At 47.3% G+C, this 13,542-nt stretch overlaps 1 protein-coding gene across 1 annotated transcript in view; it reads right to left on the reverse strand.

The window, feature by feature from the left end:
* DRD3 (dopamine receptor D3) overlaps positions 1-13,542 on the reverse strand; it is an 807,482-nt gene that overhangs the window by 477,689 nt on the left and 316,251 nt on the right. The gene's annotated exons all lie outside the window — the stretch shown is intronic.

Raw genomic sequence — 13,542 nt, forward strand, 5'->3', positions numbered from 1 at the left:
CCAACAAGCTGACACCAGCGGCGCCGGAAACGGAGTTGCGTAGACCCCCAAGTACAGTACCTTTGGTGAAGAGTGAAAACAAGTTGATGCGTGAAGTCGGGGATCGCGGCGTCTGTGCGAAACGTTGAATCCGTGCACTTCGAACGGTGTCGGTCACGACGTGGTGTGGCGACTTCCATGGAGTCGCGGACTTCAGCGGGGCTGCAGCGGCGTCGGGCCTGCGAAGATCGTCGCGTTCCAGCAAATGTCATGGCGTCGGGTGCAGGCGGCGTCACTGGATTCAGCAGCGGCATCGGTCCGAAGTCGTCCGAAGTCGATTTCCTTGGATTTCCACCAGCTCTCCTTCCAGGGGCCCAGGAACTGGATAGGGCACCACTTGTCAGAGCAGGAGTCTCTCCAGAGACTCCAGGTGCTGGCAGAGAGAAGTCTTTGTTGTCCCTGAGACTTCAAACAACAGGAGGCACGCTCTAAATCAAGCCCTTGGAGATTTCTTCACAAGATGGAAGGCACACAAAGTCCAGTCTTTGCCCTCTTACTCTGGCAGAAGCAGCAACTGCAGTATAGCTCCACAAAGCACAGTCACAGGTAGGGCAGCACTTCTCCTCAGCTCTTCAGCTCTTCTCCAGGCAGAGGTTCCTCTTGTTTCCAGATGTGTTCTAAAGTCTGTGGTTTTGGGTGCCCTTCTTATACCCAATTTCTCCTTTGAAGTAGGCCTACTTGAAAGTAAAGTCTCTTTTGAATGTGAAATCCTGCCCTTCCCAGGCCAGGCCCCAGACACTCACCAGTGGGTCGGAGACGGCATTATTGAGGACAGGCACAGCCCTTTCAGATGTAAGAGACCCCTCCTCCCCTCCCTCCTAGCACAGATGGCACATCAAGAAATGCAGACTACACCCCAGCTCCTGTTGTGTCACTGTCTAGTGTGAGGTGCAACCAGCCCAACTGTCAAACTGACCCAGACAGGGAATCCACAAACAGGCAGAGTCACAGAAATGCTATAAACAAGAAAATGCTCACTTTCTAAAAGTGGCATTTTCAAACGCACATTCTTAAAATCAACTTTACTAAAAGATGAATTTTTAAATTGTGAGCTCAGAGACCCCAAACTCAACATTTCCATCCACTCCCAAAGGGAATCTACACTTTAATCAGATTTAAAGGTAGCCCCCACATTAACCTATGAGAGGGACAGGCCTTGCAACAGTGAAAAACTAATTTTGCAATATTTCACTGTCAGGACCTATAAAACACATTACTTTATGTCCTACCTTAACAATACACTGCACCCTGCCCTTGGGGCTACCTAGGGACTACCTCAGGGGTGCCTTACATGTAAGAAAAGGGAAGGTTTAGGCCTGGAAAGTGGGTACACTTGCCAAGTCGAATTTACAGTTAAAACTGCACACACAGATACTGCAATGGCCGGTCTGAGACATGATTACAGAGCTACTTATGTGGGGGGCACAACCAGTGCTGCAGGCCCACTAGTAGCATTTGATTTACAGGCCCTGGCACCTCTAGTGCACTTTACTAGGGACTTACTAGTAAATCAAATATTTGCTGGCGAGTTCTGGTGAGCACCTGTGCGCCTACTGAGTGGTACAAAAACCTGAGAATACGTTTAGGCGGCATTTCAAGCAACCCCATCTGCCACACTTTGCTCTCCGCTGATGACGGCTGAAAGCCAGAAACACGTGTCCAGAGATACGGTATTCACCGCACCAACTTATGGTGAAAAACTTTCTACAACGTTAGAGCACTTGCTGCACCCATTTATGGTGAAAGACTTTTTGAAATATTATTCAAATTCATTCTAATGACTGCATTTATCATGATGCTTTGGGGCTATTCGAGCTGAAATGTAAGACAGGGTGCTCCTTTTTTGGATTGTGTATTTAACGGCTCCCGTGAGCCTTTGAGCTGACGAGCTCTGGTGAAGCACCTGTGCGCCTACTGAGTGGTACAAAAACCTGAGAATACGTTTAGGCGGCATTTCAAGCAACCCCGTCTGCCACACTTTGCTCTCTGCTGATGACAGCCGAAAGCCAGAAACACGTGTCCGGAGATACAGCATTCACCACACCAACTTTTGGTGAAAAACTTTCTACAACGTTACAGCACTTGCTAACCCATTTATGGTGAAAGACTTTTTGAAATATTATTCAAATTCATTCTAATGACTGCATTTATCATGATGCTTTGGGGCTATTCGAGCTGAAATGTAAGACATGGTGCTCCCTTTTTGGATTGAGTAAATCAAATATGCCAATCATGGATAAACCAATTAAATACAATTTACACAGAGAGCATATGCACTTTAGCACTGGTTAGCAGTGGTAAAGTGCTCAGAGTTCAAAAGCCAACAGCAACAGGTCAGAGAAAATAGGAGGCAGGAGGCAAAAAGATTGGAGATGACCCTGCATAAGCAAACAAGTCCAACACTGCACAATACGAAATTTAATGGGGAACTGTTAGAAATTGGGTTTTTGGTTGGCAGTCAGGTTACCCTCTGTCCAAGCAAAAGCCCTCACTCTAGTCAGGGTAAGTCACACACTATCCAAGATTATCCTGTGCCCACCCTCTGGTAGCTTGGCACGAGCAGTCAGGCTTAACTTAGAAGGCAATGTGTAAAGTTTTTGTGCAATAAATCATACAATACCACCATATAGCAGCACAAAAATACACCACACAGTGTTTAGAAAAATATATAATATTTATCAGGATAATTGTAGGTCAAAAAGAATAAAGTTGCAATGGAAAATTGTAGAAATATATAGGGGGTCATTCTGACCCCGGCGGTCTAAGACCGCCGGGGCCAGGGTCGGCGGGAGCACCGCCGACAGGCCGGCGGTGCCCCGCAGGGCATTCTGACCGCGGCGGTTCGGCCGCGGTCAGAAGAGGCAAACCGGCGGTCTCCCGCCGGTTTACCGCTGCCCTTAGAATCCCCCAAGCTGCGCCGCCATGGGGGATTCTGACACCCCCTACCGCCATCCTGTTCCTGGCGGTTCGCCCGCCAGGAACAGGATGGCGGTAGGGGGTGCTGTGGGGCCCCTGGGGGCCCCTGCCGTGCCCATGCCAATGGCATGGGCACGGTATGGGCCCCCGTAAGAGGGCCCCGAAAAGTATTTCAGTATTCTGAGCCGGCGTCCTCGTTGCAGGGGCATTTCCTCTGGGCCGGCGGGCGCTCTTTTGGAGAGCGCCCGCCGGCCCAGAGGAAATGTCTGAATGGCCGCTGCGGTCTTTTGACCGCGGTGCGGTCATTCAGCGGCGGTACCCTGGCGGACGGCCTCCGCCGTCCGCCAGGGTCAGAATGAGGCCCATAGTGTTCACACACACACACCTGGTGAGTGGCGTAAATTGTGAAGCCAAACAAATATAAATAACTTGTGGGACACCAAAGGGATAAAGTGAAGCATGCCAGTGTACATCTAGTATTGAGTATCGAGAAGTCTCTTACCCTCCTAGATACAGGCATGGGCCCCTTGGAAGCACATGAATGCTACTACCCCAGCACCAAAGCTGCTGAAAAATGTAATGCCATGAACCTGCTAAGTCAATCTTATTACCCAGCATGGTCAATGACAGCCAGAGCATCACATTCCTACTCTGCTAATTAGGGTTTTTCAGTGGGAGATATCCAATCAGATTCCAACTGGATCAACATACAGTAGATTCCCATGCCTAATGAGACATTCTAGTACAAACACGTCTTGGTCATTGTGAAATTGAAGAAAAACTCGAACTTTGAGATACATGTGTCCCTAATTAGTGAATCCATGTAATGTGTGATGAGTAGGTGACTCATGCCCTCACTTAAAAGTGTCTCAGCATCATGAACACGAATTAGCGATATCCTGAGATTGCCCGTTGCTATTTCAAGGTAGGCTTATATACAGTCATACATATGGGAAATAACAGCTCCCACCCTTTTGCATCATATTAAGGTCAAAATAAAACAAAGTTAAGATCGTTATTATTTATGAGAAATTGCCGGGTGACTAATTGTCTGTACCTGTAATGGTAAATACATCTTATCTCATGTGAAAAATTTGATAGTTCATGTCCTTGACCTTTGTACGTCAAATACAGCATCCTCACTAAGGGTGTGTCAACAACATACACACCATTTAGGGATATCACATGATTGCCCACTGTTACTTCAAGGTAGGCCTGTAAACAGACATAAGTGTAGGAAATGACAGCTCCCACCCTTTAGATCCTTACTTCAATCCAAAGACGAGATTGTGTATATTATAAGAAACCAGGGGCATAGTGAATATAAATACCCGTAACAGTAAATACATCTCACCATATTCGGAAAGTTTGACATCTCCCACCCTTAACCTACTGTGTACCAAACACCGTGCACATCATTATCATAAAGCTGCCCCCTGTAGCAGGTCTATGAACAATCATAGATAAGGGAATGACAGCTCCCACTCTATTTAGTTGATGTAGCATCAATCCAAATCAGAGGTCATTCTTTGTACCCAAAAAACCAAGGCGTACGGAATATTACCTCTATGTGTCCGTAATGGTAGGTCTATCTTGCCATGTACGGGTATGTTTTTGACAGTTCAGGCCCTTAACCTAGGGAGTACAGTGCTCAACAACGCATCCAGGTTATTGCTATTATATCCATAATGGTTGGTCTATTTTGCCGTATATGGAAAAGTTTTTTGGCAGCTCCCGCCCTTAACATAGGGAGTACCAGCACAGCGCCCGCACTAGCACATCGGTCCAAGAAGCCACTTCCTAGCAGATGACCTATACTGGAGCAAAGATTATAGCATATAGCCCACCTCCCAGTAGGGAGGCTACTCATCATGTCTTTAAGGAGTAGTGATCTCTCTGACCTACCCGTCATCCACACGTCTGTAAACATTCATCGACACAGGAGTAGGACAGGGCTATGATACCAAAGGCAAGTAGTGGAGGCCATATTGGAATGGTGTTATTTTGCCTTGGAGTAAAAAATAAAGTAATCATCCTATAGAGCTGCCGCAATTCCTACAAGTGTCTAATATAGAAGTATACAAGGTGTAAAAGTAGATAGGGAATTTTCCTGGCACCTAATAGTGATGTCTTCTGTAGGGGAAAAAACACTTACACCTGTAAATATTTATATAATTCAAAGGAACAAGAATACATTATTATAAAAGATTGGGCAGTGCTGATACAACTAAAATAAAAATGTCCTCAACAGAAAAAAGTCTATTAAGGGACTAACTCGGACCATGGGATATCATCATTTAATCCCCTAATGTGTGTCTGTAACTTGAAGACTCATCGCTGTTCCTAGAAAAACAGTCTCCTTGCAGCGTCATCTGCACCTTATAAGGTCTCTAGAATGACCCACCTAAGGTCCTCTTGGGAGTGTCTAGTTTCAATTAAATGTGTACTCATTTTCGTTGCTGAACGCTGACACGGAATGGTGCTGCAATGCTTGTGAATTCTGGTCTTCACCATTCGTGTAGTCATGGTAACATACATAAGGCCAAAAGGACACTTAAGTAGATGCATTTTTTTTGTGTTGCAATTCATGAATCTCTTCAGATGCCATGTATCCGCTTGAACTGGGTCAACCATTTTTTTCTTCATTGCAAGTGAGCAAATATTGCATTGGCCACAAGGGTAGTGGCCCTTCACTGGGAGTGATGACCATAGATCTGTAAGGGTTGTAATCCTGGTTGGGTTACTTTGATGTGGTGTAGTGTGGATAATCGAGTCACTAATATCACTGGTCCTCTTAAAAGCAAAGAGTGGAGGGTAAATATTCTCTGCAGTGCTTCTTAAGATAGATCTTCTTTTGTTGATGAGTGTAGGAAAGTGCCCTTGTTGGCATGGTTACCTCTCCACTTTTTGCCTCATATTGATGCCAACTTTGATTGAGAGTGTGTTGGGATCCTGCTAACCAGGCTCCAGCACCAGTGTTCTTTCCTAAATCTGTACCTTTGTTTCCACAATTGGCACACCCATGCCACACAGCTGGGTCCCTTGTAAAAGGTACCCCTGAAACCAGGGGCCCTGTGGCCAGGGAAGGACCCTAAGGGGTGTAGCATGTATTATGCCACCCTCCCCCCCCCCCCCCAAAGCACATGCACACTGCCCTTGCAGCTTGTGTGTGCAGGTGGGGAGAAAATGGCAAAGTCGACATGGCACCCCTCACAATGTGCCATGTTCACAAACCACTGCCTGCGGCATAGGTAAGTCACCCCTCTAGCAGGCCTTATAGCCCAAAGGCAGGGTGCACTATACCACAGGTAAGGGCATAGTTGTATAAGCAATATGCCCCTACAGTGACTAAGTCCATTCTTAGACTTTGTAAGTGCAGTATAGCCATATTGAGAATATGGTCTGGGAGTCAGTCATTACGAACTCCACTGTTCCATACTGGCTCCACTGAATACTGGGAAGTTTGATATCAAACTTCTCAGCACAATAAACCCACACTGATGCCAGTGTGGGATTTATTGAAACATGCACCCAGAGGGCATTGTAGAGATGCCCCCTGTATGTTAGCCAAACTGCTAGTGCAGGACTGATCGGTCTGTGCCAGCCTGCCACTTCCAGATGAGTTTCTGACCACATGGGGTGAGAGCCTTTGTGCTATCTGTGGCCAGAAACAAAACATGTCCTGGGCAGAGGTGCTTCACACCTCCCCCCTGCGGAAACTGTGACACCTGACGGTGAGTCTTAAAGGTTCAACCCTTTTGTTACAGTGCAATAGGGCACCCCAGCTAGTTGAGTTGCCCACCCCCCGGACAAAGCCCCACTATTCGCAGCAAGTTCGGTGGGAAAATTCTGGAAAAAACTGAGGAGTGACCCCCCAACTAGGACCACACCTAAGTTGTCCAGAGCTGAGGTGACCCCCTCCCTGCAGAATCCGCCATCTTAGTTTGGGGGACAGGGACCAATAGGGTTAGGTATGTTTCCCCCTCCCCAAAGGGAGTGGACACAAGAAGGGGGTAGCCAACCTCAGGGACAGTAGCCATTGGCTACTGCCCTCTGACTCCTGTGACGCCCCTAAAATCCAGGATTTAAGGCTCCCATGAACTCAAGTCGTCCGATTCCTAGCGACCTTACAAGATGAAAGAAGAAAAAAGAAGGACCGCTAAGCTGAAGCCCCGGCAGAGAAGAGGGAACACAAAAAATGACTTGGAACCAGCCCTACAAGCCTGTCTCCTGCTTCAAAGAACCTGCAAAAGAAAAGTGACGCATCCTGCGGCTCCAGTGACTTCTGCCAAGCTCCAGAGGACTGGCCTGCATCACAGAGGACCAAGAACTCCAGTGGACAGCAGCCCTGCCAAGAAGAAACTACATCTAATGACTCCAGAGCCTCCCAAGATCTGCGAGTCCTGACCACTCTGCACCTGACGCCTACGGCCCGTGTCCAGGTGGCTCAGCTGGCTAGAGAGGATCCCCAGGGGAGTCCGAGCAAGTGACCACCCTGGTTTGGCCTCTCCTGCCCCCCATGACGACGCCTCCAGTGTGAATCCAGAAGATCCCCCTGACCGCTAAAGCTCCGGATGAAGATATCCAACACCTAAAGGTACACTGCACCCACAGCCCCCAGGCCTTGGAGACCCCGACGACCAGTGCAGCAGTGTTCAGCAGGCGGCCCTCCTACTTGTACAGCCTGTGGTTTTCCTGAACTGACCCCCTGGACCCAGCCTGCAGCATCTAAGTGACCGCGGGGTCTTCTCACAGGAACGCATTGGGAGCCTGACGCTCTGTTTGCACCCTGCACCCGGCCGCCCCTGTGCCGCTGAGGGTGTGTGTTTAGTGCCTACTTGTCCCTCTCACCCCCAGTGCTCCTCTAAACCCCCCAGGTTGGTCCTCCGAAGACACAGGTACTTACCTGCCAGCAGATCTGAAACAGAGTGCCCCTAGTCTTCATAGGAGCCCATGTTAAATTTACCTCAACTTTGACCTCTGCACCCAGCCGGCTCTGTGTTACTGGTGGTGGATGTTTGGGTTTAACTTGAGGCCCGATCTGTGGACTTCCTAACCCCCGGAGACTGGAACTGTAAGTCAAGTACTTACCTGTAAAACGTACTAACTTTTCTTCCCCCCAGGAACTGTTTCTGACAATTGCACTGTCAACTTTTAAAAAAGGTTATTGTCATTTATTCTTAAACTGTATAACATACCAATTCCGAACGAAGTAACATTGATTCATATGTGAAATACATATTTATTAATGTTCTTATCTGCAACTTGAATCTTGTGGTTCTAGAAATAAATTAAGAAAATATATTTTTGCTATATAAAAACCATTGGTCTGGAGTTAAGTCATTGAGTGTGTGCTTCTTCTATTGTTTGTGTGTATACAACAAATGCTTTGCACTACTCTCTGATAAGCCTAACTGCTCGACCACACTACCACAAAAGAGAGCATTAGTATTGTGAGAAAACAGGGCTGATTGCAGAGGCCCCCTAACTTTTTTGCCCCCATTTTGCACTTTTTGCTGGTGTTTTCCTGACTCTGGTGGTGCCCTGGGTACTGCTAACCAGTCCCAGGGCCTGTGCTCTGTGTAAAATCAGTATGCAAATTAGGCTAATCATAATTGGCTAAGTCAGCCTACCTATAAGTCCCTAGCATATGGTAGGGCATGAGGGCATATAGGTTTAGGGACCCCAGCATAGGTAGTGCACCCATTGGTGCACTGCTGAGGTGCCCAGTGCCATTTTAAAGGCAGGCCTGCCTTGCTGGCTGCTTTTAAATTAAAGTTACATGCAAATTCGACTTTGGAATTAAAAGTAGTTCCAAAGTCTTAAACTACCTTATTCTTATATATAAGTCACCCCTAAGGTGTGCCCTAGGTGCCCCTAGGGCTGGGTGCCATGTAACTATAAGCAGGGACCTTATAAAAATAGTTTTATAAGCCCTGGTGAGGTAAAACAGCCAAATACGTTTTTGCCTCGTTGTAGTGAATGGCCTCAATAGGCTAGAATGGGGAGACTTTATTTTAATTTTAAAAGTCCCCTTAAGTAACAGATACTACACGTTTGGTATCAAATTATTTATTATAATAAATACCACAACTTCCAGTTGTAGGATTTAATATAACTTGTTCAGGTAAAGAGTTTTAAACTTTACCTGAAAAGTTGGCAACTTCAGTCCTGCAGTATTTTTGCTGCTTTGCTCTGATTGGCCAGCCTTGATGAGGTGTGAAGTGGCCTGGCTCAACACAAAGAGATGTGCCTGGGGGAGGAGATCTTCCCTCAGCAGATGCGGAAGCAGGAAGGGGGAGAACTGGTCTTTAAAGGCAGGGAAGGACATTTGGAGCAGCCCAGCAACACCCTCACATCTTGCAAACCCAGACAATTAGGTGCCCCCTTGATTAGATTAGGAGAGGGCAGGAGAGGGGTGTGTTTAGGATTTTGTGTTTAGGATTTTTAGCCACACCAGTGGGTGGGCTCAGCCAGATGTAACTTCCAAAAATCACTTTCAGCCATGATGGATTTTTGAGGAATGTTGCTCCCTGGGATTGATTTTTGCCACACTTCACAGGAAGTGGTCATCACAGGGGGAAGGACCCTTCCCCTGATTGGAGAACCAGGACCTCCCTGTTTTTCACCCAGGAGCAAGGATAAAACTGGCAGACCTGCACCCACTCCTCAGTTCCCTACCAGCTCCTTACCAGGGAGAACTACAGAAGAAGAAGGACTGCCCTGCTGGACCCCTGGCCTGCACCTGGACACTGCACTCTGGAGGACTGCACCAGCTGCACACTTGGGCTTCACCACAAGAAGGACTTTGCCTGACTTAAACTGGTTCAAGGAGTGACTCCCTGTTTGCTACAGGTGAAAAATTGCTAACCAGAGTCCTCTGCACCAACTCCTGAAGAAACCAACCAGCTGACCACTATCCAGTGGCCAAAAAGGAGTTTGCGCCAGGTGCATTCTGGGAGTTGTGGACCCCAAAAGAACCTTAAAGGAACATCTGGAAGAAGATCCAGAAGTTTGGAGAACTTTAAAAAAAAAAGCTCCATAGAGGGTCCGAAAAGCCGCGGCAACTATAGCCGACTTGCCTCAACCGCGACCCGGCCTGACTTGCAGGTTCGTCCCGGTGAAGAAAATCTCCAAAAAAGAGACTAAGGTGGTCATTCTGACCCTGGCGGTCTTTGACCGCCAGGGCGGAGGACCGCGGGAGCACCGCCGACAGGCCGGCGGTGCTCCAATGGGGATTCCGACCGTGGCGGTAAAGCCGCGGTCGGACCGGCACCACTGGCGGGGTCCCGCCAGTGTACCGCCGCCCCATTGAATCCTCCGCGGCGGCGCAGCTTGCTGCACCGCCGCGGGGATTCCGACCCCCCCTACCGCCATCCAGATCCCGGCGGTCGGACCGCCGAGATCCGGATGGCGGTAGGGGGGGTCGCGGGGCCCCTGGGGGCCCCTGCAGTGCCCATGCCACTGGCATGGGCATTGCAGGGGCCCCCGTAAGAGGGCCCCTACATGTATTTCACTGTCTGCTGCGCAGACAGTGAAATACGCGACGGGTGCAACTGCACCCGTCGCACAGCTTCCACTCCGCCGGCTCGATTCCGAGCCGGCTTCATCGTGGAAGCCTCTTTCCCGCTGGGCTGGCTGGCGGTCTGAAGGCGACCGCCCGCCAGCCCAGCGGGAAAGTCAGAATTACCGCCGCGGTCTTTCGACCGCGGAACGGTAACCTGACGGCGGGACTTTGGCGGGCGGCCTCCGCCGCCCGCCAAGGTCAGAATGAGGGCCTAAGTCTGAACGTAGGAAGTTGACTGGGACCTCCCAGCCAGTGTATCCGAGGAGGGCTCCAAGGACGTCGGATCAAGATTCAAGTTTGCCCCGGTTGAAGGATTTTCACCTTGAAAAAATGACTAAGTCCGAAGGTAAAAATCTCCACCGAGGGCTCCCACAATGCGTATCCGAGGAAGAGTTACAGGAGGTCGGATTGGACTGGCAAGTTCGTCCCGCTGAAGAAAATCTCCAGAAAAATGACTAAGTACTAAGGTAAACTTTTGACCGAGGCCTCCCGCGGGCTGTAGCCGAGCCGGGCTCTATCGCGGTCGGCCTTAAACTTTTACTTTACCCCGGTCGAGGTGCGACCAGATGACCAGATTGACGCTTTTTATTTCTATGCGCTAGAAAGCAATAATTCTTTAAAAATACATATCTCCGGTTCCCCTTATCTGATTTTATTCGTTTTGGTGTCATTTTAAAGCTAAAAATATTTCCCAGTTTTTATAAATTGATTTTGGATTTTTTAACTGTCTCCTGCGTTTTATTTAATTACTGTTTTGTGATATTTGAATGCTTTACGCTTTGTCTCCTAAGTTAAGCCTTGTCGCTGATTGCCAAGCTACCAAGGGTTGAGCTAGGTTTAATTTACTGAGACCTAACTGGACCTAAGTGGAGGTTAGTGGCCTATTGCTAAGTATAGGTACTTACCTGCCCATACCAATAACCCATTTTCCAACAAGTATTATCTACTTTAGCCTTTGTTAAGCCCCTGGGGAACCCCTGGACTCTGTGCACACTATATCTCATTTTGATATAGTATATGCAGAGCCAGCTTCCTACAATGAATTTCTTTATCTTGTTAGACGTTGGTGTAAATGTAATTATACAGGTCAGTCTAGTTTGTTGAGGTTTTGGATGGGTCACCAACAAAATATCCCTATTGATATTTCTGGCACATTTGTTTAGCTGACTTTGATTATATCTTGAGGATAATGGCAGTAGTCAATTTCTGTTTTGCTTGACTGTGGTAATCATCTATGCTGCTACAATTTCATCACAACCGCAAGAATTGACCAAAGGGTAAGATGGTATGGAGAGCTCTCATATGATGACTATCATAACCTATCATAAAGAAGTAAATTGTTCCTATAATAAAAAACGTAAATTGTTCCTATCAGTGGGTTTCTGAAAGGTAGATGTCTTTATAAACCCTTGGTGTACGGTAAGGCGAAGATCCAGAAATTAAATCTCTTTATTGGAGGCTGTGACAGTGAACCTCAAATGTTCATCAAGAGTGTTGATCCAGTTAGTAAAGATAGGTATGGTTGTTTCTGTACATTTCCAGACAATAGCAAAATGTCATCTATCTAACAAGGCCATAATTTAATATTATTAGTGAAGGGAATATTAGTACCAAAAATTTGTTTCTGTTCAAAGCTAAACATATACAGGCAGGCCAAGGACGGAGCAAAGGTACTCCCCATAGATGTCTCTCTAATTTGATGGTACAGTTGCTCTTCAAACTGAAAAATGTTCTCCCTCAATGCAATGGTTGCACATTTCACTACAAAATGTGTTGGCGTAGGAGAGTCCAATTGTTTAGATAACAGCATTTCGTCTGCCACTGTTTACGTGGCTGCTTGTGGTATACTTGTGTATAGAGCTTCCACATCCATACTAGTCAAGAGATCTATGGGACCTCGGGAATTAATTTCATCATGCAATGTCAAGACAGCTTTAGTGGTATGTGGACGTATGGAAGTCTCTGTACTATTGGTCTAAGAAAGTGATTACAGAATTTAGGGAGTGGTTCCAATACTGATCCTATGCCAGAGACTATAGGACATCCAGGAGGGGGTATTGTGCCCTTGTGTATCTTTGGTAGGCAGTAGAAGTAAGGAATCAGTAGTTGTTTGTTGTATAGGAATTCCGCCTCATGTTTGGTAAACCACCCAGATATTTCTGCTTCTTCCACCATAATCCTGATGGTCTGTTAAAGGCGGGGTGTTGGATCACTGTGAACTGGTTCATAAAATGTAGTATCCTCCAGTAATCTCATACATTCTTGTTGATATACTACAGTGTCCTGGATCACTATACCTGAAGCTAATAGCCACCTTAAAGCCATACATTGAGAGCAGTACTCAGCACAGCAATGCAATCCCCACCCATGTCCAGGTCTTATGCTCCCTCCACCTATTGGCCAGTGGTAGTTACCAATATGTCATAGCCCTAGCCGGAGAGGTGTCACAGAGTTCGTCGTCTCGTTTCTTCCGCAGTTTCATAGACGTCATGCTCCAACACATACACCTGCCCAGGCATGACTTGGAAAAGCAAAAACACAATTCTACTGGATAGCCAGATTCTCACAGGTCATTAGGCGCATAGATGGGACCCATGTGCCTATATGCCCCTCCCCGCCTGGAATACATATTCTAGAATCACAAAAGCACCTATTCCATGAACATTCAAGTTGTCTGTAATGCACAGAACATCATCACAGACATTATGGCAAAATATATCCTAGGAACACACAACTCCTATATATTTTGGCACAGTGGCATACGCCAGAGACTAGAAAGAGGGGAATTTGATGAAGGATACCTACTAGGTACTGGAATATAATGTTCACAGTAAAATGTTTTGGCACAATAATTACGCTCTGTATGTTGTCTCACCCTTATACGTGTCTCACCAGGTGACAGTGTGTATGCCCTGCAGCCATGGATCCTCACACCCTACCTGTTTCCCAACAACCAACATGGCACACAGGCGCACCAGGTCAATTATTGAACGCACATTTGGCTTCCTGAAATTGCATTT

This window comes from Pleurodeles waltl, chromosome 8 (genome assembly GCF_031143425.1).
Source record: "Pleurodeles waltl isolate 20211129_DDA chromosome 8, aPleWal1.hap1.20221129, whole genome shotgun sequence".
Classification (NCBI taxonomy): Eukaryota; Metazoa; Chordata; class Amphibia; order Caudata; family Salamandridae; genus Pleurodeles; species Pleurodeles waltl.